Source organism: Pongo abelii, chromosome 5 (genome assembly GCF_028885655.2).
Source record: "Pongo abelii isolate AG06213 chromosome 5, NHGRI_mPonAbe1-v2.0_pri, whole genome shotgun sequence".
In the NCBI taxonomy this organism is placed as follows: domain Eukaryota; kingdom Metazoa; phylum Chordata; class Mammalia; order Primates; family Hominidae; genus Pongo; species Pongo abelii.
The window spans coordinates 130,012,606-130,037,655 of NC_071990.2; the positions used below are offsets into that span (position 1 = coordinate 130,012,606).

At 37.2% G+C, this 25,050-nt stretch overlaps 1 pseudogene; it reads right to left on the reverse strand.

The window, feature by feature from the left end:
- Positions 1-21,640: 21,640 nt before the first annotated feature.
- On the reverse strand, positions 21,641-22,410 carry LOC100457814 (elongation factor 1-delta-like; annotated as a pseudogene).
- Positions 22,411-25,050: the final 2,640 nt, after the last annotated feature.

Sequence of the window (25,050 nt, forward strand, 5' to 3'; positions counted from 1 at the left end):
TTCCCAACCTGTGGCTATCATTTAGTTTTTTCCATCTGATTTGTGAGCACAGGCAGGTTCCCCTGTTTCATGTCAGGGTCAGGTACTTTTGTTCTGACACTGTTGAAAGCCTGTATTTGTTCTGGACTCAGATATATTAAACAAATTTGCTAATTGGAAATGTGATATGAAAACGTGTCATAAGGATTTGTGTCCTCCTTTTGAGTTTTGTTGTACTTGAATTCTCTAAATGATTTATTTTCTTTTTCTGAGTTCTGTTATCATTTCTCTAGCACACCACCCATTCCGTTGCTTCCCTCAATAACTTCTACACAATAACATTAATTTTACTAACCTCTCTTTGGTTACTTCTTTTCTTTTCACTAATTTTTTATGTTTAATTTTTTTTTTCCTCAATAAGCCCATATTCTTTACATCCTTCTACAGGGTGTTCAAATTACCACCAATCAAGACCAGCCTTCTGCTCATTCTTGTTTATCTCTCTTTTTTTTTTCGAGCTGCCTATAATCCTCTCTGCTTTTCTTTCTAAACTACACCCAGTCTTTGTACTTGGCTCTCAGTGATTGTTAAGAGCTTCCTCTTCTTTGCTCTGATATCTATCACCTCCTTGTCTTTAATTTTCTTGACAGTTCCCTTTTTTTACCTAATCCACTAATCTCCCATTCTCCAATGATTTTGTTCTCTCAAACTGTTACATTTACTCAATTCATTTCTACATGATTCTACATTATAAAGAAATATCCTTTATATCTAAGATCCTTCAAACTCTTTTGACACATCCTAAACTTTCCTTTAAATATACATGTTATTGATTTTGGTAATTAACGATGTATATGTGTACCTATTGTTTGTTTTTTGTTTTTTGTTTTTGAGACAGGGTCGCACTCTGTCACGAAGGCTGGAGTTTCGTGGCACCATCAAAAATCACCGTGGCCTCCAACCTTGGAGCTCAAGCGATCTTCCCAACTCAGCCTCCCAAGGAGCTGGGACTACAGGCATGAGGCACTCTGCCCATGCAGTGCCTGTTTTTAAAGCATGATCAGTCTAAAGAGAATTGGCAAAATCTACACCTGTAAAGTGTAAAATTAGGAAAACAACACAAAATTGTTATAAATGTACAATAAATACTGCTCATTCAATAATGGCTAACAACAGACTCATTGTTGAAACTGCAAGTGTTGAGGATTTTAGTAGCTTGATTATGTGAATGAGATAAAATTTGTTTATATATATACAAATTTAATAGGTAATTATTAATGTTTTGTTGTATATGTGAGTGTGCTCCTGTGTGATGTAAAAACAGAGACATGTTTGAGAAACTATGAATACATTGTACAAACAATTTAGTAGCTTTATCTTTGAACTTTTTGTATTACTGTGCCTTCTTTCTGCTTAAAAGGAATTATTGCCTAAGTCAGTGGTTATCTGGGCAACAGAATTAATGTTCTAGCTATAGCATTGCACTATTTCACAGGATCTATTGATTTCTTTTTAAAAAATTTTCTCATCTCTCCTGTTCTCATTATTCTACTATTATTACTTTAGTTTGGGCATTATTTAACAATTAACTAAATAATTATATTTGCCCCCAAATGGTATTCCTGCCATCTATATTCTCTCTCTCTTTCCCTTTCTCTCCACTCATCACCTGTCTACCCATATATTTATTGTCTACTATTTTCCATGTTCCTCATTAATTTCTGGTATTAGTAAACTGATACCAAATGTTGCCTCCTTTAAGAAACTGATAGCCTAGTCCGGTTTACTACTGTTCAATAGAACCATGCATCTTTCTTTTTAAAAAATCTTTAACATCTTTCAGTGGCTTTCAGAAAAAGGTTCACATTTATCAGAGCTTTTGACACTCTTTACATTTTGACACAATATATTATTATTATTTGGGGGAAGGGCAGGAACCAAGGATGATTAATTTCCTACAATGTGCAGGGCAGTTCTATACAACAAAATTATTTGTCCTACATTTTACATGACTTTCAAATGCCCCACAAAATGTTCAAAGACATGAAAATCTCATCTGAACTCAGAGCTAAACTCTGTTTTTTATAATGTACAAAGCTTTGATTTTATTTATTTTTTGGAAAAGCTTTGATTTTATTTATTTTTTGGAATCATTTTAATATGCACTGATTTTGATGCTAATTTCAACCCAACTAATTCTTTGCCCAACTGTTAGATCCATCTTCTATTTTTAAACTTTAGGAAGTAGAATAGGTCAGTGAAGAGCATTGTGATAAAAACCCAGGGTATTCCCACACTGTTGCCCTCTCAACAATTTTTTAGGATGTGAGTGTGTGTGTGTGTGTGTTTGTGCATGTGTGTGGGTGAAGGTGACTTTCGCTTGGATAGGATGCCACTCCATAAAACAGTTAGAGAATAAAATAAAAAGAGTACAGTTGGAGTCCTGTTCTTGCTCTTCTTACCCCCATTATCTTGTGACACACAGTGCCTGTTCCAAATCTCCACTCAGAATTCTTAACCCAGTATCTCAGGAGTAAATTCGGGCACTAAAGGGTTTCTTTCGTTCTGGGAGCTAAGAAAAACAGATGGAGAAAATCTGACCTCAAGCAGATGTGTCTCTGCCCCTCATTCTCCAAATTCTTGGGAGAGTGTTACTCAGTCTTACTGCACAGTGACATTATCAATGGAAATTTAAGAAATACTAATGCCTAGGTCTCATTCTAATGGCTTCTGATTTAATTGCTTTAGGGTATGGCCTGGTGATTCTGAAATGGTTCTCTCACAACCTAGGACTAGGTTATAATCTAAGGTGTATGTCCTCCAAATGTTGATTCTACTTAGGGCAGTAAAGAGTGGAAAGTGAAGACTTGACCTGTGATTTTGGTGGTGGGGAAGAGAAAGGATATTTTGGTATTTCTGGCTCTTTATCTTAAAAGTCATCAATCCTCTACTTGCACTGTCAGACACATTGGGCTGACACATTCGAAAATACATATTGCCTGACCGTGTGGCTGATACTCCTAGAGAAGCGGTTTCTAAATTTTATAGCCCATTGGAATCACTTGCACATCTTTAGCAAACACTGATACCTGGCTCCTACTCCTAGACATGCCGATTTAACTTCTATGGAGTGGGACCTGGATTTTTAAAAAGTTGTGCAGCTTGTTCTAACGAGCAGCAAAACTTGGGACCCAGTCCCAGTGAAAAAGAGCTCGTAGAACAATACAACAGGACTTTTAAGGAGCACAGCCATTTCAAAACAATATTCTGTATTATAGATGTCCATATAGCAGAAATAGTAAGACAGATTATGAATTTAAAACTAGGGAAGATATTTGAAAGATTAAAAAAAGGAGTGGATAGCCAAATTCATACCATATACACATATAAAGGTTTCCAGGTCAGAAGACCAACAAAGAATTTAAAGACAGACAGACATTAGGTTTTTCAACAGTAAATACTATATGCAAGAAGATAATGAAGGGATATTTTGTAAGTTCTGAAGGAAAATAATTTAAAATATAGAATTTCCTATCAAGCCAAACTGTGTTCAAGTATGTCAGCATAATAAAAGTATTCGGAAGCATAGAAAGCCCCAAGAGGTTTGCCATGTAGAGACTCACATAGACAACAGTTTTAGATAAACTTAGAGGAAAGAAAAATCCAAGAGATGCTGCAAAATATATTTGAATAAAAGGTGATTGAATAGATCGGCAAAGTTTGTTCTTGGCCATTTATTTAAAGTCAAATAAAAAGGGGAAAAATATTCATAATAATCCACAATTAAAAGTCTAGAAAAAAAAGTCATGGAGATTTTTGTGGAGAACTAAGGAACTTAAGAATTTGCCAATTTCTTGCCTTAATAGGGAGTAACTTTTTTTAGGAGAAAGCATTAAAAAGAAATAGAAAAGGTAGATATAAAAAATAAGTGAAGGTTGGAGAAACATGTCCAAGTATACCAGTAATAATGATTAATGTAAATAGACTAGATTCACCAATGTAAAATCTAATATTGAAAAACTGAGTATTAAAAAAAGCCAGATACATATTATTTAAAAAGTATGTGGACTTCACTTGTGCCTAACATGGAGCAACAGAAACCAGATTTACCCTTATATCTGAAACAACTGAAAAACTGGATAAATATAGGAAAGAACAGCTTTCAAGGCACTGGCATCAAACAACACAGAACCGTGATCCCTGGCAGATAGGAAACAAATGAGGTGAGCCCTCTGATTTTCCTCAAGAGAATTTCCAGGCCATCAGAAGGGGAAACCCAAGTGGAGACCAGTGGACTCCCTGAGTGAAGGAGATGAAGCTAAGAATCCAGGAAGAAGAATGCAGCTAAGGTTAACATGGCAACTCAAGCACCAAAGGAGAGATAGCCACACAGAGATAAAACTCTGGACAACTACAGAAAAATTGCCTATTAATATTCAGCAAATTACTGATCAATGCATGTATTTGAAGGAAAAAACCTCAATCATAATTGAGGGATCAATTATCAACTACCCAAAATGATTAAAGGGAAGAGGACTCAGCACTCACCCAGAATGGGGGAAAGTGCTTGTTCCCCGTGAGGCAGACTGGTAAACCACACAATTCACAGGGCTTTGGGTAAGGGATCTTGTCTTGGCAGTGGGGAGTAATTAACCCTAGACCAAACATGGTGCTGTTCTTGCTTAATAAGTCTTAAAAGCAGGACACCAAATAGTCAAACTGTTTCAAGTAACTTAACTGCATCTCAGAAAAACTCATGATACTTTTAGAATACAAAATATTCAACATCCAACAAGGTAGAATTAACAATTCCTGGCATCTAATAGCATGAACCCAGGAGGCGGAGCTTGCAGTGAGTAGAGATTGCGCCACTGCACTCCAGCCTGGACAACAGAGTGAGACTCCATCTGAAAAAAAAAAAAAAATCAGTTCATCAAAATTGATCAATCAATCAGAACTAATAAACCAATCAGAATGGATAAAGATGTAGTAATTACCAGACAAGAACATTAAAATACTTAAACTCTACATGCTAAAAATAGCAGAAGAAAAATTGAACATTATATTAGGAGAATTGGAAAATATAAGAGAACCAAATAGAACTTTTCGGGATGAAAACTACAGTGTCAGAGATGAAAAACACACTAAGTAGTATTAACAGCAGACCAAGCACTGAAGAAAAAACCAAAAGTTTAGTGAATTTATAGGCTTAGCAATATAAATTATCCAAAATGAAAGAAGTAGAAAAAAAGACTTAAAAAGAAAATGAACCGTGTGTTAGTTAGCTCTGAGACAATTTTAAGCTTTCTGATGCACGTGTAATTGTAGTCTCTGAAGGAGCAGGAGCAGAGAAATGGTTGAAGAAATAATGGCCAAAAATTTTCCAAATCTAATGAAAGCTGCAAACCCACAAGTTCAAAGAAAAGCAATGAACTCGAAGTATAAGAGACATAAACCTGGCCGGGCACAGTGGCTCACACCTGTAATCCCAGCACTTTGGGAGGCTGAGAGGGGTGGATCATTTGAGGTCAGGAGTTCGAGACCAGCCTCACAAACATGGTGAAACCTTGTCTCTACTAAAATACAAAAATTAGCCGGGCCTGGTGGCGGTCACCTGTAATCCCAGCTACTCGGGACGCTGAGGCAGGAGAATCGCTTGAACCCGGGAGGCGGAGGTTGCAGTGAGCCAAGATCTTGCCACTGCACTCCAGCCTGGGTGACAGAGTGAGACTCTATCTCAAAAAAAAAAAAAAAAAAAAAAAGACCTAAACCTACATATAATCAACTTGCTTAAAGTAAGTGATAAAGAGAAAATCTTAAAAGAAATCAGAGCAAAAAAAAGATATTACAACTGAGAAACAAAGATAAGGATGCTAGGAGACTTTGCATTGGCAAATCTGAGAGGATAGTAGAGCAGCATCATTAAAGAATTATGGGAAAAAATAAACGTGTGCACCAGGTGTTCTATGATTAGCAAAAATATATTTCAAAAATAATGTGAAAATACTGATTTTTCAGATTATCTAGGCACAAGAATGAAGAAAACCACAAATAACACTGTAGGTACATATAAAATAATTTTTCTTCTTATCAATATCTCTTCAAAAGATAATTGATGCTTTGAAAAATTATACCATGCTTTTGGGGGATTTATAACACAGCCATAATTAAAATGCATGTCATCAATTGCATAAAGGTGGAGAGGGAACACATGGAAATATAAGAGCATAAGAGTGTTATATGTGAAGTGGTAAAATATTGCTGGAAGTAGGCTGTAATAAGATAGAAAAAGGCTCAGCTAAAACATAATAACAATCAAATGTTGGATATAGTGTCGATTAAGAAAAGCAGGTGTAGGTATGTTAGGACCAGATAAAATAACATTGAATCATTAGAGATAAAGAGGAGCACTCCATAATGATATAGGCTTTTAAAACATGCTTATACTTAATACAATAGTTTCCAATTATATGAAGCAAAAGTCCATTAAAATGCTATAGAAATAAACTGATAAATCCAACATCAAAATGAGAAATTTCAATACACCCCTTTAATTTTTAGTTGGTCAAAGTGGAGAAAATAAAAGCCAGTATATAAAAGAGATGAAAATAAAATCAACAAAGTTGACTTAAACAACACACATAGAATTCTGCATACCACAATTGCAGAATACACATTGTTCTATTGAAGACACAGAAAGCATAAAATAGGCCCTTTAAAAGCCATGCTCTTTCACAAGACAATTAAGTTAAAAGTTGGTAACAAAAACAATAAATTACTAGAAATTAAGACCATTTCAAGAATTTTCCAAGCTTGTAGCTTTGGTACAAATAAAGCGTATTTTGTTTGAAATTTTATAAACAGTGTTTCACCATTTTGGAAAATGACGTCACAATGTCACATTAACTATGTTAACAGTGCGTGAATTAGGGTGAGGCAAGTGAGGCAACCAAGGTGCAAAATTCAAAGAATCGACCACCCGTGGAATCATGTAAATACCTCTTTACGTATTTTTGTCCCAGGAGCTTCCTAGGTTTACCCCAGTTCTGGCCCTGCTATTTGAGTCATCTCAACGAGTCACTTGTGTTGGTCTACACTTGTAGCTGTTGCAAATAAATATGTTAAATAGGAGATTTATGGCTCATTTTTAACAGATTTAGAATATCATTAAATTAACAGTGAAACAGCAAAGTCAGGGATGCTATTACATCTCACTAGTAAAGGTAACTTTAAAAATATTTCATATTTTTTAACCTACATATTTTTTATTTATTCTGGAATCCATTGATAAATTAATCTGCTGTGAAAAGAGCACAGTGAAATTATTTATATAATTTGGGGTTGGCAATCTTTTTCAAACTAACTCAGATAAATGTTCTGGAGGATAATTTTACAATTTCTCTATAGATTCTTATTTTATAGTTGGGCTGTTTGTATATTTTATATTTCCTCTTAATCCATCCTTGCTTCCCCATCTTCAATAGATATACTTCAAGATTTAAGCACCAAAGCCTAATATATGCTTTGACAAGTAGCAGGCTTTCCAGAGATGAGCTATGCCTTCTGTCATCATACGTTACTGTCTCATTCCATGCAGTGATATAAGGAAATATTTTGACTTTATAAAGCTCAGCTCATTTGTGAGGGTATTATATTTCATTTTCCTCCCCTATGTCACTTTTTCATTTGTCTTGACTTATCATCCCTACTTCAATTAAGGTTATGTCCCACTTTCTTTTATCACAGAAGTAATACTAGTCTGTTTACTTATTGCATCAATTTTTTTTATTGCTGCTGTAACAAATATTCACAAACTTGGCTTGAAACAGCAAATATTTATGACCTGATAGTTCTAAAGGTTAGAAGTCTGACACAGGTCTCACTGGGCTAAAATCAAGGTTTTGACAGGACGGTGTTCCTTTCTAGAGGCTCTAGGGATGAATCTGTTTCCTTGTGTTTCCTCTAGAGGCTGCCAGCATGCCTTAATGTGTGGCCTCCTCCATCCACAAAGCCAGCAAAGGTGAGCCGCGCCCTTCTCTCATCTGCAGCACTCTCACCTGGCTTCTCTCTCCACATTTCTTTCTCTGGCTCTGAGTCTCTCTTCCACTTTTAATGACCCTCGTGATTACATGGGGCCCACCCAGACAATCCAGAAGAATCTTTCTTTTTAAGGTCAGCCGATTAACAATCTTAATTCCACCTGTGCAACCTTAAATACTCTTTGGCAGGTAACATAATATATTCACATGTTCCAAGGATTCGGATGTGGATATTTTTTGGTAGGGGCATTATTCTGCCTGTAACGTATTTTTTTCTAACACCAGTTGTTGTTCTAGTGTTCATTCCCATGTTTGTTGTTTCATTTTCCTAGGCTTCTACAAAATGAGTTCACCTCACTTGTCACAAATTGTATCTTACATTTCCTGTAGGCACATGCGTTTGAAACTTTTATACATCTTCTGGTGTATACAAGTCCTTACATGATGAAATGTAAATTATTTTAAATTATTTTCCTATTATGGCTCTAAAATTGTATGGTTAGGGCATCCTCCTTCCTTCCTTTCCCCACTTCCTTGCTTCCTCCCTTGAAATTATGTGTGTTGGTAGGTTGCATTAATCATCAGTTTTTTTTCAGGGTCATAAAAGGAGTGTAACAAAATAAGTATAATAAAAAAGGAGTGTTGGATATGTTGTGACTGAGAGGCACCTTAGCAGAAGCTAAAAGTTGACTCCCTGGACTATAAGAGAAGCCTCTTCAAGGAAAATTGAAGTGCTCTGTCCATAAAGAACTGTGCAAACACTACCTACCCCCACCTCCAAATACTTTGGATATTCAGGCAGACCCAGAGCTACTGTCAGTGGAAATATTGACCTTAGTATGTCATTTAATTATCTGAGCTCTATCAAGAACCTTGTAGACCTGTGAGTAGGATATGAAATAGAGCTTACCTCCTATAGTTTGATAAGAGCTCCACAGCGCCACAGTGGAAAATTAAGCAAATTCCTGGATAATTTCAATAAAAATGGTCTATTTTTAAAGTTATTCTAAATAAAAATTAAAAATTTGTGTTAACCTTATTTTGGTTACTAAATGATAATGAGCATACCTTTTCAAAATTAAAATAAAGTTTACATTCTTCTTCTGGGGACACTTTTAATTTCTGCTTAGATGATTTATAATGGAATTCATCAACAAAACATTATTTAATTATATGACGGTAGTTTACATATAAATTAGAAAGTTTTAAGCTGGGCACAATGGCTCATGCCTGTAATCCCAGCACTTTGGGAGGCTGAGGTGGGTGGATTATTTGAGGTCAGGAGTTTGAGATCAGCCTGGCCAACATGATGACACCCCGCCTCTACTAAAAATACAAAAATTAGCCAGGTGTGGTGGCAATGTGCCTGTAGTCCCAGCTACTTGGAGGGAGGCTGAGGCAGGAGAATCACTTAAGCCCGGGAGGTGAAGGCTGCATTGAGCCGAAATCACACCACTACACTCCAGCCTGGGTGACAGAGGGAGACTCTTTCTCAAAAAAAAAAAAAGCAAGTTTTAGGTTTAATTTTTTTTTTTTTTTTTTTTTTTTTTTTTTTGAGACGGAGTCTTGCTCTGTCGCCCAGGCTGGAGTGCAGTGGCATGATCTTGGCTCACTGCAAGCCCTGCCTCCCGGGTTCACGCCATTCTCCTGCCTCAGCCACCCAAATAGCTGGGACTACAGGTGACCGCCACCACGCCCTGCTAATTTTTTGTATTTTTAGTAGAGACGGGGTTTCACCATGTTAGCCAGGATGGTCTCGATCTCCTGACCTCGTGTTCTGCCCGCCTTGGCTTCCCAAAGTGCTGGGATTACAGGCGTGAGCCACCATGCCTGGCCTTAATTTTTTTTTTTTTAATTCTCTACATTTTCCAATGGAGTAATTATATTCCTGAGTTACAAGTCAAATACGAGCCTCCATCAGGTTTCTTGGCTCCCTTCCTAAAGACAATAGAGCAACTCATTACTCTGCTTCAGAATTTTTCTCCCAACCTTTACGCTTCTCTAGCTGTGTAGTGATGGGAGGAAAGGTGGTGGTAGGGTGGAGGTGGGCACAAATTCCTATTCCTTTCTTGACTGTTTTACAGTTGCTTCCTTGTAGGGACATGCTACAGAAAGAAGACACTACTGGATCCAGAAAGACTTAAATAAGATAATTTGTGGAAATCTTATCCCTTAAATATCTTCAGGGAGAAGTATCCTCAGCAATTTCTTCTTTCTATAGGCAAATCATGGCTAGGTAGGTGGTGGTCTTCTGCTTCCAAGAAACTGGCAATCAACAACTCAAGTTGCCTCACTTCTCATATACAAGTCCCAGCAAGAGCCTAGATGGATTCACTAATGCACTTCATCCTCATGCCCTCTTCCTGGTTCAGGCAATAATAATCATAGATCGCCATTGTCAATTCTTTTTTGTTAGACATGATGCTTTTTAACATTATTTCATCTAATGCTCACAGAATCTCTATGTGGTTAGAAATACTATTACTTTGCAAATGAAAGAACGCAAAATAATTGGGGGATGTAGATAAGTCTCTCGAGATAATGCAGTAAACAAAGGGTGATATCACTTGGCTGTGTCCCCACCCAAATCTCATCTTGAATTGTAGCTCTCATAATTCCACGTGTTGTGGGAGGGACCTGGTAGGAGATAATTAGATCCTGGGGGTGGTTTCCCCTATACTGTTCTTGTGGTAGTGAATAAGTCTTAGGAGACCTGATTGTTTTATACGGGTTTTCCTCTTTCGCTTGGCTCTCATTTTCTCTCTTGTCTGCTGCCATGTAAGATGTGCCTTTCACCTTTGGCCATGATTGTGAGGTCTTTCCAGCCATGTGGAACTGTAAGTCCATTAAGCCTCTTTTTCTTTATAAATTACCCTGTCTTGGGTATGCCTTTATCAGCAGTGTGAAAATGGACTAATATAAATGGCAAGGCCCATAAATGAACTCTATTCTGTTTAACACCAGTGTGTATCGTTCATTTATTCAACAAAATAATTCAGTCACTTAATATGTGCCAATCAGTGAGTTAGGTATTGAAAAGGCAATGATTAACAAGACAGAAGGTACCTTTCTCCTAGGAGGTTAGATTTTACTGAAGAAAATAGAAGGAAGCAAGGAAATAAATTAAGTAGTTACAATATGTAACAATTTTGATGAAGAAATCACATAGGAATCCCCAGGAGGGCAGAAAGGTATTTCAAGCAGAAAGTTCAAGGAAGGTTTCTCTGAGTAATGACCATTTAAGCTAAGTCTTTAGGAAGACAAAGGGTGTGGCCCGGACAGGCTGGTGGCGGCAGAAAGAGCATTCCAGAGATGCACACCAGCCAGTGTAGAGGATGACTCACATGCAGTTTGGTGAAGACTGAAGGGGTCATAAAAGTAAAGCATTTTCTGGAGTGTAATTTGGCAATAGCCATCCACATTTTAAGTACCTTTAAATTTTCTTTGGGTGCAGCAATTTCTTTTCTTGTGGGCTTTAAAATAAGTGTTGCATATGTTGCATAAAATAAGTGTTGCCACAAAATCAGGTAGACATTACACTTTCCTAAGGGGCAAGAAGACATGGGATCTCAGGTTTTTCTTGCTGTTTTCTTTTTTTAATCTTTTCTTCCTCTTCTTATTTTAATCTTCTGGGCTATAAGTTATAATGCTCCATTTAGACTTTTTTTTTTTCCTACCCTGCCGGCAGTCACCTGATAGAGAGCTTTCCTGGAATAGTAATAGGAAAATAATGCACAGCAAAGCTGACACACCACATGCCGAGCTGTACTGAAGGCACAATCATAACTTTTAATAACAAAATTTTATTTTGGTAAAATAATATCTTTCCAGCTGTCCTAACAGATACGAACGTGAAATGCTCCCTTGGGACAGGACAGTGGAGAGAAGTCACCCCAGTTCCAGAGGGGCATGCCCTTGGAGCAGAACCTCAGAGCACTAACATAATATAGTACTAAGATTGCAGCGACACCAGTAAAACCTGCTCTGTAGGACTGCACACGCTACCTTTTTTTTATTTGTGCTTTTGTTTTCCTGTAGATCACTTTTGAGTTTCTGTTTCTCAAGTCTGGAAGCAGAAGGTGTGTAATTTTCGCAGAACTTTTCCCAGCCATTATCTAGTGGTTTATTGTTTATTTAGAGTGTGGGGTTGAGTTATAATAAAGAGATTGGCCCTGTGGGTTAAGACTGGGCACATTTCTATTTACAGTCCTACCAGGTCTTCACATTCTAGGCAAAATGAAAGGTTAAGCCAGTTATCCAGATAGTTCAGGCCAAAAGGTAAACACAAAGAGAGGATGATTTAGCGCTGTCCCACCTCCGGCTTATGCTACTGAGGTAACAACCACAGGGTTCTGCTTTGGTTTGGCAATGGAAATCTGAGTTCTCCTGGCTGTGACTTGTGTTAGGAATGTAGACTCTGTCCAGCTCAGTAGGCTGTGACATAGAAAATACATGAAGTTAACTTGGGCATAGAGATAGACATGATCCAATTCCTGGTTCAAAACTTACCCCCTATTGCCTTGTTACTTTTCCTTTTGTATGCTCTTACATCTCTAGTGAAGTTTGCCATCAATATATTTAGTTCTATTAAAAATTCTCCAGGTTCAGTTAATGCAGTCATTTTGGGTAGACTGTGACATATATTTGCATGGATTTGATCTCCCTCCCTCCCTCCCTTCTTTCCCTGCTTCGTTGCTGTCTTATTTCTTTTCTTCCTCCCTTCCCTCATCACTTCCTTTCTTTCTTCCGCATTTATTTAATGTCTATAACCAGAATCCATGCTACATATTCGAGAAACAAAGTCAAAGCATACATTTATTTTCTAATAAACTAACAGTGTAGTTGTTGGGGAAAAAGAAAAGTAAATGAAAAATTATAATATTTTGGTTAAAATATACATTGGAAGCTGCTGGAAAAGAATTCATGAATACAACTTAGTTGTTTTTAGTTTTACAGGAAGTGAACCTGATATACAAGTATTGGTGGTCTAGAAATACAGATGAACTGGATAAAATAATTTTGAAAAAGAGGTTTAATCTTTCTCACTGAAAGTCCATTACAGTATGGAGCATATTTATTTCTTCTTTGAATTATATACATTTCCTAACACATAATAGATGCTTAATTAAAATGTTTGAAAGAAAGGAGATGTAAATGTCACAACTTTAAAAAGTAATGATTTGGCTGAGCACAGTGGCTCATGCCTGTAATCTCAGCACTTTGGGAGGCTGAGATGGGAGGATCGCTTGAGCCCAGGAATTTGAGACCAGCCTGGGCAACAAAGTGAGACTTGTGTCTGCAAAAATAAAAGAATAAAAATGAAAAGTACCCAGGCACAGTGGCTCATTCCTGTAGTCCCAGGTACTCAGGAAACTGAGGCAGGAGGATTGCTCTAGCCTCAGAATTGGAGGCTGTGGTAAGCTATGATCATGCCACTGCAATCCAGCCTGGGTGACAGAACAAGGCCCAAATTTAAAAAAAAAAAAAAAGAAATGATTCTTTTTTGTAAAGAGTATTTAGAAAACATTTTATGCCATGCTTTTCTGTATTAGTAATGACAAAACTGAATATAATTTACCTTTTCTTTGAGAACTCAATCATTAGTATGAACAATGATTACTTAAGTGAACTTTAGGTGTTCAGGCAGAGGAAGGTGTAGGGTATAGGGCCAGTGGGTAGCAACACGAGCAAGTGCATCACATATTCTTTCTTGAAATGATCTCATTTGCCGAATGCTTGCTTCTAGTTTATTTTTACTGGTTAGTTTCCTTTCTCACATATGTGGAAGAAAACCAGTGTATTGCTTGGCCCCTAGGGAAGTGTAATGTGGCTGGCTATTCTTTCCCAATGTGAATCATGGGAATAAAAATCCACAGCTTTCACTCAAATTATTTTCTTACCCTCCAGAAAAATTCCTTTCTCTCCTTGGCATTTGATTTCTCAGTAACATTCAGATCATTATCTCTTTTTCCAACCTGTCACTATTAACATATCAACTTCAATATATTTTCTATATATTTACACTATCATTTATTGAACAAATATTTATTGAATACCTGCTATGTATCAGACATTGTTCTAAAAGTTGAAGGTGCATCAATAAGCAAAAGTCAGAATCTCTAACTTCACAGAGTTTATAATACAGTACATATAACTGAAGTGTCTCTCTCACTATCAAGAATTTGTGTTCGTGTAATTGGGAGGGTTCTTTTTCTCTTTCTCTCTCTCTCTCTTTCTCCTTTCCTTCTTTTCCTTTCTTTCTTTTTCTTTCTTTCTTTCTTTCTTTCTTTCTTTCTTTCTTTCTTTCTTTCTTTCTTTCTTTCTTTCTTTCTTTCTTTCTTTCTCTCTCTCTCTCTCTTTCTTTCTTCCTTCCTTCCTTCCTTCCTTCCTTCTTTTTTTCTTTCTTTCTTTCCTTCTTTCTTTCTTTCTCTTTATTTCTCTCTCTTTTTTTTTTTTTGATGGAGTTTTGCTCTTGTCACCCAGGCTAGAGTGCAATGGCACCATCTTGGCTCACTGCAACCTCCACCTCCCGGGTTCAAGTGATTCTCCTGCCTCAGCCTCCTGAGTAGCTGGGATTACAGGTGGCTGCCATCACGCACAGCTAATTTTTGTGTTTTTAGTAGAGACATGGTTTCACCATGTTGGCCAGGCTGGTCTTGAATTCCTGACCTCAGGCGATCCGCCTGCCTTGGCCCCCCAAAGTGCTAGGATTACAGGCGTAAGCCACCGTGCCTGGCCCTAGGGCTTTTTCAAAGTGTATTTCATAATAACAAGAATGCCTATTCATTAAGGATTTTATAAGATTTTACAGTTGACAATGCTCTTTTAGAGAATACAGTCCATTGGAATTTCACAGTAACTTTTAAGATACATAGGATAGGCGTTATTACTGTTTTTTTGTAGTGTGCAGATGCAGAACTTGGGTTTAGACAGAGTAAATTACTTCTCAAGATCCCACAGGTGTAAGTAGCAGAGCTAATACTTGAGTTTAGAATATTTAAAAATTCCAAAACTGCCTTAGTACTTTTAAATTTGGAAAATATTTTTATATTTATTATTTTATTTGTTCTTCAAAATGATCTATGTGGTAATTACTGATTCCTCTCTAATCTTCATACCTGATGATGTGGAATTGTTGCATTATCTGCCCAGATTTATCTAGCTGGTAATGGTAGAACTGAAAATCCAACTATGTTCATTGAAAAAATCAACTGTGGATGCTGAACATAAATATATTCTTTAATCTTTCTATATTCTTATAGGCAAATGGAATTTTAAAAATTTATTATAAATATAATGGAGATTTTTAAATGCTTTATAAATTAATTTCCCATGAAGTTAATTTTTCTCATAACATTATATATTCTAAATAACACCCAGGTATACAGTTTGAACAATGAGGTGATTGTGGCAGGCAGTAAAATCATAAAACTATTACCTGACACATTCCACTTTTCAGAGTATTTTCTACAATTTTCTTAAGTCAACCTGTCATTCAGACAAGGTTTAAAAAAGTACATTTCAGCTTCCAAAATAAGGTTAAAACAACTAGAAAAACAAAACAAAACAGAGCTCTAGCACCCCTCCTTGTATGTATAATACATACCTTGTAAATATAGAGCTGGAAATGTACATTATTTTTGACAGATAGAGCTTTCAATAGTGAGGGTTTTATTACATAAAAGACAGCAGGAATGGTATATGCAAAAGCTGTTAAGGTCTCCCTTTTCTTCTTAAACTCAGCAGTTTGTGATTATTACTATTTGGCAAGCAGGAGTAAATTGGACCACAATTTCAACAGCCTCGTAGAAGTATTCCAGGAGACAGTGTTGATAAATGAGTCCTAGAATGCCATATAATTTTCCTGCAGTTTCATTGTTTGATGACTTACTTTTCATGGACACACTCTGCCCTCAGGTTTCATGTCCTGCTGCCAAATGTGAAAGCTGTTTGTCAGAAATCAACGGGCTCAAGTGGCCCATCAAAAGCTTCTGCCTTTTTGTTAATAGGAAATACTTTGTATAGGAATGTGCTTTCTGGAGAACTCATTGCTATCCCTTTTGTATATACCTGAACCTTGTCCTGGCTATTATTATGGTTTCCTTTGCCAGGGGATTCCCCAGTGAAGGGTGCTCTGCTCAGTACTGCTTGGGATACTCTCAAGTTGACAACCGCTCCAATACAGCAATGACTGCAAAGCTCCTATGGCCAGTAGGATTCAGAGTGTCTTCTTCTACCAAAAGCCTGAGCTAAATATAGCCTAAATATAGCTTTTTGTATTTTGTTCTAGGGGGTCACTGATGTATTCACAGTAAGGGGTAGATAGAAAATTTTCATATATTGTGAATCTACTATGTAGCAGGCACTGAGGTGCTTTCCACATGCTATCTTGTTAAACTGGCACATGAAAACTCTCTATAAATTATATATTATCCCCACTTTACAGATGAGCAATCTGCTACTCAAGAAAGATAGCATTTGCTGAAAGGCAAATAACAGAGGTGGAATTTCAAATTCAGTTTTATCTCACTCCCAAGATCATGCTCTTTCTACTTAGCATTTGGTTAACCGGGTTTAATTTGCACTAAGACTAAATGACAGCGAAAGAATTTCTCTTCTGATAGGCAAACTGACACATCAAATCTATGTTTTTGAAAAGTCTGTTACTTCTCATGACTCTGTTTTTTGTTTGTTTTCTATTGGTGAGAATAGAGTACATCCAGTCAAAAGTAAGTCTGGTTAAGGTGGGATTTTGAAAGTTGGGTGGAAGTTAAGTGTCTGACTAGTTTTGTCCACTCTTTGTCCCAAATCTCCATTGTGATAGGTAGGATCTCCTCAGTCCAGGTGTCTGTATGTGACAATAGGTTAGAAAGATTCTTGTACTTGAGGCTTTATGAAGTTGACCAAAAGACATTAAGAATGACTAAGTGGGCCAGGTATGGTGGCTCACACCTGTAATCCTGGTACTTTCAGAGGTCAAGGCAGGCGGATCGCTTGAGGCCAGGAGTTCGAGACCAGCCTGGCCAACATGAAGAAACCCTTTCTCTACTAAAAAATACAAAAATTAGTCAGGTGTGGTGGCACACACCTGTATTCCCAGCTACTCGGGAGGCTGAGGCATGAGAATCACTTGAATCCGGGAGGTGGAGGTTGCAGTGAGCCGAGATTGCACCACAGCACTCCAGCCTGGGTAACAGAGTGAGGCTCCATCTAAAAAAAACAAAAAAAAAGAATGACTAACTGCACTCAGGAATGGGGACTACATTCATTTTCTGTATACATACTGGAGGTCTTACTAGGGGGTTGTGGGATTAGTTTCCATGTGTAATTATTCTAAATGCCTTGCAGCCTCACAGTTTTGAGTCCTTTGATCCCTTTGGTGGTTTATTCAGGCTTTACTACCTGGAACTGCTGATACTTGGTTCCAGAACTCTTATTAGCAAGATCTTTGTTAGTCCTTGCATCTACAAATAGCTAAAGTTAAGTTTAAGTAGAAAGCTTATCAATAGATTTCTATGGAGACTGTGGATCCCTCCAATACGCTTGTTGCTTGATTTATTTACTAGCTCTCATCTCTTCTTGGCTTTATCTCTGCCTGTTTAAGTAGGAGTTTGTTTTCTCTTTTGTTTGTTTTATTTTTGGTTAAAGCAGCAGAGAACCCAACTCAAATTGGCTTAAAAAGTGAAAGAGATTAAAAGTTTTTGTGGTATTCTGGGCTTCAGCTTTTGATCAATGAAGAATCTGGTTCTATTTCACTGCTATTCTTTTGGCTCTGGTTTTGCAGTTGTAGCTTTGCCCTAAGTCTGGCTTGTCCTACGGTTATAAAACAGCTGCCAGCAACTTCTGAAGTGACCTGTTTCTCCATTCAGGTTTATAGAAAAGAAAGAGAGAATTGTTTCTCAAGCCATTGAATTGAAGTTCTAAATTTTTCTCTGAAGGAATCAATCATGGATGCTTGGGGTAAATGAGATTAACCTGATTTATTCTAATCAAGGTGCGCCCGTGGAAGAGATCAACTCTTCCAACAAATGCACGGTTTCTATACAATGAAGAGTGACAAAGACTTGTTTGGAGGTAATCAAAATGCCCACCACATTTCACTGAACCTAAATATTAAATTTGTCTTTATTTTTTTGTTGTCTGTTTTACAACTAGCAATGGAGCAGAGAAAGTTGGAGGAAGGTTATTGGGATCTTTTTGAAGAGCAAATCACATTCTCATTGGTAACCATGATGAAAACATATTTTCTTCCTTGTGTGGGTCTGAGACAGTGTCATAAACTGCTTTCAGCAATAGTTAGTATGGTCTAACCGAGTGGTTCTCAATCAGTTCTAATCAGTGGCTCTTTCTCCCAGGCCATCAGCATCAGCATCTCCTGGAAATGTTTAGAAATGCAAATATTGAAACAGAAACTCTGGGGATGGGGCAAATCTGAGTTTTAATGAACACTGCCGTTGATTCTGATCATGCTGAAGTTTAGAAACCACTGGTCTGATGCTTATTTGCACTATTATACTGTGGTTTACGTATGGGCTTGACAGGTCCATTTACTTTCACTTACTTGCTATTTGAGATTTTGTCTGGCCAGACAACTGAGCCTCAGATAAATTATTTTCTTACTATATTCTGGTAAATACCAATAAAACTTTGAATACAACCAACATAGGACAGTCAGTTCTGCTATACTGATTTTTTAAATGGGAATTTGTTTCAATGCAATTAATATATTGGGAAACAAATTTAGCATAAGGCAAATTTTGCATTTATTTGTGCACTACTTCGTCTGCTAGACCAACTAGGTGAATGCAGGAAACCATGCACAGCTGAGCTGAGTCTCATAGGAACACACAATACACACACACACCTCACAAGGACAATCAGTGGCCCAGACCCATGCACATCTACTAGTACAACTTCTTGTCCATTTCCACCACTTCGCTATTATTAATACAAGCTGCAACTCTTCCACAAACAAACTTCAGGTGGTTTTCAAGATAAAGTGCCATATTGCTTGCAGTATTTATGTATTTTTTAATCATTTAATGAATGTAAAACTATGCTACCATTTATTAGCTGCTTCTTTTTAAAAATGTTCCACCGACAAATGTTTTGAGTATTATGCCCCGAGGCCTGTGATTTTTATTGTGTTCTTTTGCATTGCACAGAGATTTTTAGCAATCCCTATGTTGCACTAAAGCAGAATTGAGACTAATTTGAGCAAAACTTAGCAACTTATAACTGTTACAATCCTTATTTCAGGTCAAACTTTTCATTTGATAATCATAATTATTTTGTTTCATCTTGAGTAGCGCACACACACACACACACACACACACAAATCTAAGGTGTTCACTATCACAGAATAATAGCCTTTAAAATGTTTACCAGTTTTCATATTGATATATTTTGTTTGACTCTGTCATTCCGGGCTTTAAGTACTAAAATATATTAGTCTTTTTCAGAAAACATTCCAAGAAAAATGTTGAATTCCAACCTAGTTTCCTCTCTCTTTGATAACCTATTGTCATAGTAACATACAAATACCTGAAAATTGCCCAGATTATTCTTTTCTTCTTGGAATACAGATTTGTTGATAAGTGCCAAAGGATTTTTACAAAAACATGAGAGGTTTGACTTCACAGTAAGATTTAAAAGGAAAGGCTGTTTATTGTTATTATCATCATTGCTACTACTATTTCCTTTAGTATATATTTCTTTGTCTTATTTGTCCTTTTCCAAAAGATTTTTGTTCTTATATTTTTAATTAGCTCTTTAAAGAAATCAAGAACTGCTTGTTGATTATAGTCATCCTTATTGTATAAAGAGGGAGAAGTTCTTTGGTAATTAGCTGTGTATATGTGCTGTTCAAACAATTGGCTCAAGTGAGGTTGTACAGAAAGAACTCTTGTATTTTCTTATTTTTCAGTATATTCTCCACTCCATCACACCTCTTTTTCCAAAGATGCAGTGCAAAGAAAGTATAATCTCTGGAGTTATTAAAGCTCAGTGAGGAAATGATATCACCTGATGGCCCTATGAAGCATTCAGCAATAAAAGGTGAGTTGTCCAAAATGCATTTACCCTGAACAGGAATACAATGAAACTACCCAGTTTTATCTTTATAATGACTTGTTGCTTATTATTTTGTTGTTTGTATATATTCTGTTTCCCACATCAGTGTTGTCTTAGATTATTATCTGTCTTGACTTAGACTCCGTTTTCTAAATTGCTCTGTGCAATTAAATGCTTTGTGATCATGATAAAAGGCATCATGATAACTTTCAGACTAGAGGTTTCCATACAAAGCTGTATCCCATGGACAGCAGCTACTGGCACTGAACAATGGCTAGAGACACTCTACACAGGGAAGGGGCTGACAATTATTCAGTTTAAATCAATCACTTGTGCATGTATCGCAATAGAACACTAGGCTAGTTTGTTGTGTGTGTGTGTGTGCATGTGTGTGTGTGTATGTATGTAATTCACTGCTTACTCTATAACAGAGAGAATACCAATTAAATTGGGCCATAAGAAGATCAATTAATATATTTGTTAGTTGAGGAACTTTTGATGGTCTTGTTGATCTCCTATGGTTTGATCTTTAAATCTGTAGTGTTTATTAGACTCACTACAGACTCTCAGTAAATCGTAAGAAATTTACATCTACAAATGCATTTTAAAAATAAATTTTAAATTTTGCAGCACTAAAATGTGTCAGACAATATTCTCAATTAACTTGCATTAATATTTGCTTAGTGTCTGATAAATCACTAGACAAAATGTCCTACAGAATCAACAAAATACTCTTCCAAAATTAAACATAATATTTGTTAAGATGGTCACTTTTTTTAAAAAAAAAGGAACACTACTACACAAATCAAGCCAATGAGCCCCAATCAGTTGACAGAAGTACATATTTGGGACTCTTTCTCTAAATTTTTTATAAAAACACCTGAAGAAGATGAATAGTCATTTGCTTTCTTATTTTTAAAAGATCTGTCCCCCCAACTAAGTTTTTAATCTTCTACTTGTTACCAAATACAAACTGGACGATAAAAAGGAGAGGGGAAAAAAAACAGACACCAATGTTTCATTAGTGAATGTAAACTTTGTTTTTTTGGTTTTCTTTTCTTTTTTTTTTTTGAGACAGGGTCTCACTCTGTCACCTACGCCGGAGTGCAGTGGAACGATCTCAGCTCACTCACTGCAACCTCCACCTCCCAGCTCAAGCCATCCTCTCACCTCAACCTCCCAAGTAATTGAGACTACAGGCGCAGCCACCATGCCTGGCTATTTTTAGTAGAGAGAGAGTCCATGTTGCCCAAGCTGATCTCTAACTCCTGGGCTCAAGTGATCCACCCACCTCAGCCTCCCGAAGTGCTGGGATTACACATTGCACCTGTCTAAACTTCTGAAATGAATGAAGTGCTCCTAAATGAATGAACACCTTGAATGGCAAATTAAGTTTCAGGTGACATATAAGCCAACAAGTATTTCTAAATTTCTAAAATAAATTTCCAAATTCGAAGTTATACTTTCTTTTCTTTTTTTTTGTTTTGTTTTGTTTTGTTTTTGCCGGTCTGTTTTTAATCGTGGCAGCTCCTCACACACACATTCAGGGTTCAGATCTTGTTCAAAGCTGCGATGTTGACACTCTGCACATGCTCCTCAAACTTGGTGATCTCCTCCTCCAGCAAGTCTGTCCCCACCTTGTCGTCCTCCACCACACACTGAATCTGCATCTTCTGGATACCATAGCCCACGGGCACCAGCTTGGAGGCCCCGCTCACCAGCCCATCCAGCTGGATGGAGCGCACTCATGCCTCCAGCTGGGTCATGTCCGTCTCATTGTCCCAAGGCTTGATGTCCAGCAGGATGGAGGACTTGGCCACGAGCGAGGGATTCTTGGCCTTCTTGGCGTACAGCCGCAGCCACTCCTCCCGCAGCCGCCTTGCCTCCTTGTCTTCCTCCTTATTGTCGCTGCCAACAGATCAATGTCATGGTCCTCGTTATCCTCTGCTTCTTGGCCTGGGGCGTAGTTAGCGGGGTGGCGGGGGGCGCTCCATTTGGCGCATGGGAGACACGTGCTGCGTCTGCGGGACTGTGGACCATGGCCAGGCGAGCTCTTCTCTCTTCTCTGGCATGTTCAGCCGAGCCTCCAGGTTGGAGACGGCCTGCTGCAGCTCCTGCACCACGCCGCGCAGGCTCTGGTTCTCCACTTCCAGGCTGGCCATCGGGAGGACGAACTCGCTGTGGTCTTCGCTGGGGCCGAGCTCTGGCGGGAGACGTTGGCCACAGGCCCATTCATCTGCTCGTAGAATTTCCTTTCTGTATCTTCATATTTGAATTTGTCGAGCCAGATCTTTTCATATACTAGGAAGTTTGTAGCCATTTTTCTGACGCCAGCCAAGAATGCGGCTACCAGAAATGAGGAATCGGTGGACGCAGGACGCCTAAGGGCGAAGTTGCTCTTTCATAATGTACAAAACCCTTAAGTCTTCAACAGAAAGTACCTTTTTTATTTAAGAGAAAATCCTGCAGTTTGCAAATAAAGTTTGTATTTCAGAGAGTTGGTGAGGAAATAATCCATTAAAGACTGCTTTTATAAACATAAACTGCTGGGAATAAAGTAAGATTTTTAAAAGACAATGAAAACATTCTGACATCTCAACAGGAGTTAGCCTGATGAATCCATCTCATACCAGAAGTCTTTGTTTTCTATTTTCGGCTCCTTCAGGAGCTCAAGGTTTGACCTTGGACAGGTCATTTCATCTCTCAGAGCCTTGTTTCTCTTATGTCAAAGGAAGAGGCTTGTCTGTAAAATCTTTGAAGTTCTTCTTTTTCTCAAATATAAAATTATCATTCAGATACTTGTGGTATAATATTTAAAAATTATTTAAATGTTTACAGAAACATGTTTTGAATATTTTTCTATATACTGAGCTGCTATGTTGAGAAATCCCAGAGGTATCATTTCAGTGTACTATTGCTCTGATGACCAGCTACCACTGGAGAGGGGTACTATTTCTTCCTTAAAACTTGTATATTCACCTTCAATACTGACAGAGGAAAAAGTACATGAATCTTTATAGTAAAAGATAGACAATTAGATACAATTGATCTGAATAGATCTATAGATAATATGGACCATTATCTACGTATCATTTGTTAAATTTAATGCCTTCTAGCGCTCACGTAAACTAATTGTACTGTGTATGTGTATTTCTTAAGCAAAGTTTGTTTCATAGATCAGTGCCCCTGGGCTAGACAGAAAAATGTCAAAGCTCTTAAACCAGTCCACCAAAGTATGTCAACTAAAAGCCTCAGAACTAGTAGTATTTCTCGTTAGGTTTTCAACTGCAGAGTAGAGAAAGAAAGCAAAATCACAAGGCAGGTATTTTTCTACAGCTGTTTGATTTAGCAAATGTTGAACAAATAAACCATTAACTACATAAAATATTGCATATATATATATGTATGTATATTGTGTTTATTTTCATGTTGTCTGACATCCTGACAACTGAAGGGAAAATAATGTAGAAGTAGGCGAACTTCGTGTCTCTGAGTTTCCTGGGTCTGAAATAATTGGCAAGGTGAATCTGAAATGCAGACACAGAAAGTCACCCTTGGTTTGATGCCCTTTTTTTTCCTTTTCATGTTTATATTCTGGTGCATTTCTCCCCTGATATGAAATATTACCTTGGTACTAAAAAAATCAAGAAGGGAAAATGCAGGCAGGAAAACGAGGAGAATCAGCTTGTTACTTCTCTCCCATGTATGATTGGGCTCATGTGATTGGTGCATTAGGCTTTGTAGTGTCATTTCACTCCTTTCTCTGTAGACATCAATACTAACAAATGAACTGCAAAATCCTAAAGTGTGAGGATAAACACCAATTATTTATGTATGCACATCATTTGTATGGATTTCTAACTATTGATCTTCAGGTAAATGTCTAGACAGAAGTAGATTTAAATGTATAGGTAGTTGTGCTATATTTTTACACTTATAGTAATTAATATCTAGAAAAGCAAGAAGGAAAAGACAAAATATCACTGTTATTATTTTGCCTACTAGCTTCTGCAAAAAAAGAAGAATAAAAGGATTGCTTTCTATCTACCTGAGGCAGACATTTAAACTATAGTGAATTCAGAATCTTTAGGCATTCTCCTCAAAGTTTCCTTCAGTGAAAATTGATATGAATCAAAAATTTATGTTAAAAAAAATGTCAGGGCCAATGCTCCTAGCAGTTATCTGAATGATTTGCTAGGTCAAGCAATCGGTCAACTATTTTCCTCTAGATCATAGGATTAGCATATCAGGCCAGATTCTTATCCTGTACAATGTTGAGCACAGTTATTTTTGGAATCTAAGAGATCTTATGATTTGACACTCCTGAAGGGGACCTTCTAAGACTTTACTTCCAAAAAACTGACTGGATAGTATAGTAAAATATAATTCCTATACTAAAATACAGCTGTAAAAACCAAAATGCAGTTTGAATACATTCAGAGGGAGTCTTCAGTGCTTTGTCCATTAGATAAAAAGATTGCAAATTAAAAGTACTCAAAAATTGCAGTTGACATTCAGAAACTCATTAGCTTCTTTCTTTTCCAAAATCACCATAGCAATTAGTCTAAACTTTAATTGGTCAAAATTATTCATCATTAAAACACTGATTTCTAAAAGACTATTTTTTTCCCCTCTGTCTTGGACTTAAATTTTTTAGGAATTTAAATCTTCTTTCTCTACCAGTTTCTGAAATGATTAAGCACATTTGCATTTTATCTGTCTGGAGAAGATATTCCTTCCCTTGAACTCTCTCATTCTGGCCTCTTCTGCTTGGTCAACTGTCTGTGGAAATTCTCTGCTGATCATCTATAGATTACATGCTAATCTATATTTCCTAAGAAAATTGGAAAACTATGTACACAGGGTTCAGTTTACATTTAGAAATCTCAGGATCTTCCGTCAATTCTTACCCAATTTTCATGATAATCCCTACCTTTTTTTCTCAATTTAACTTATCCAG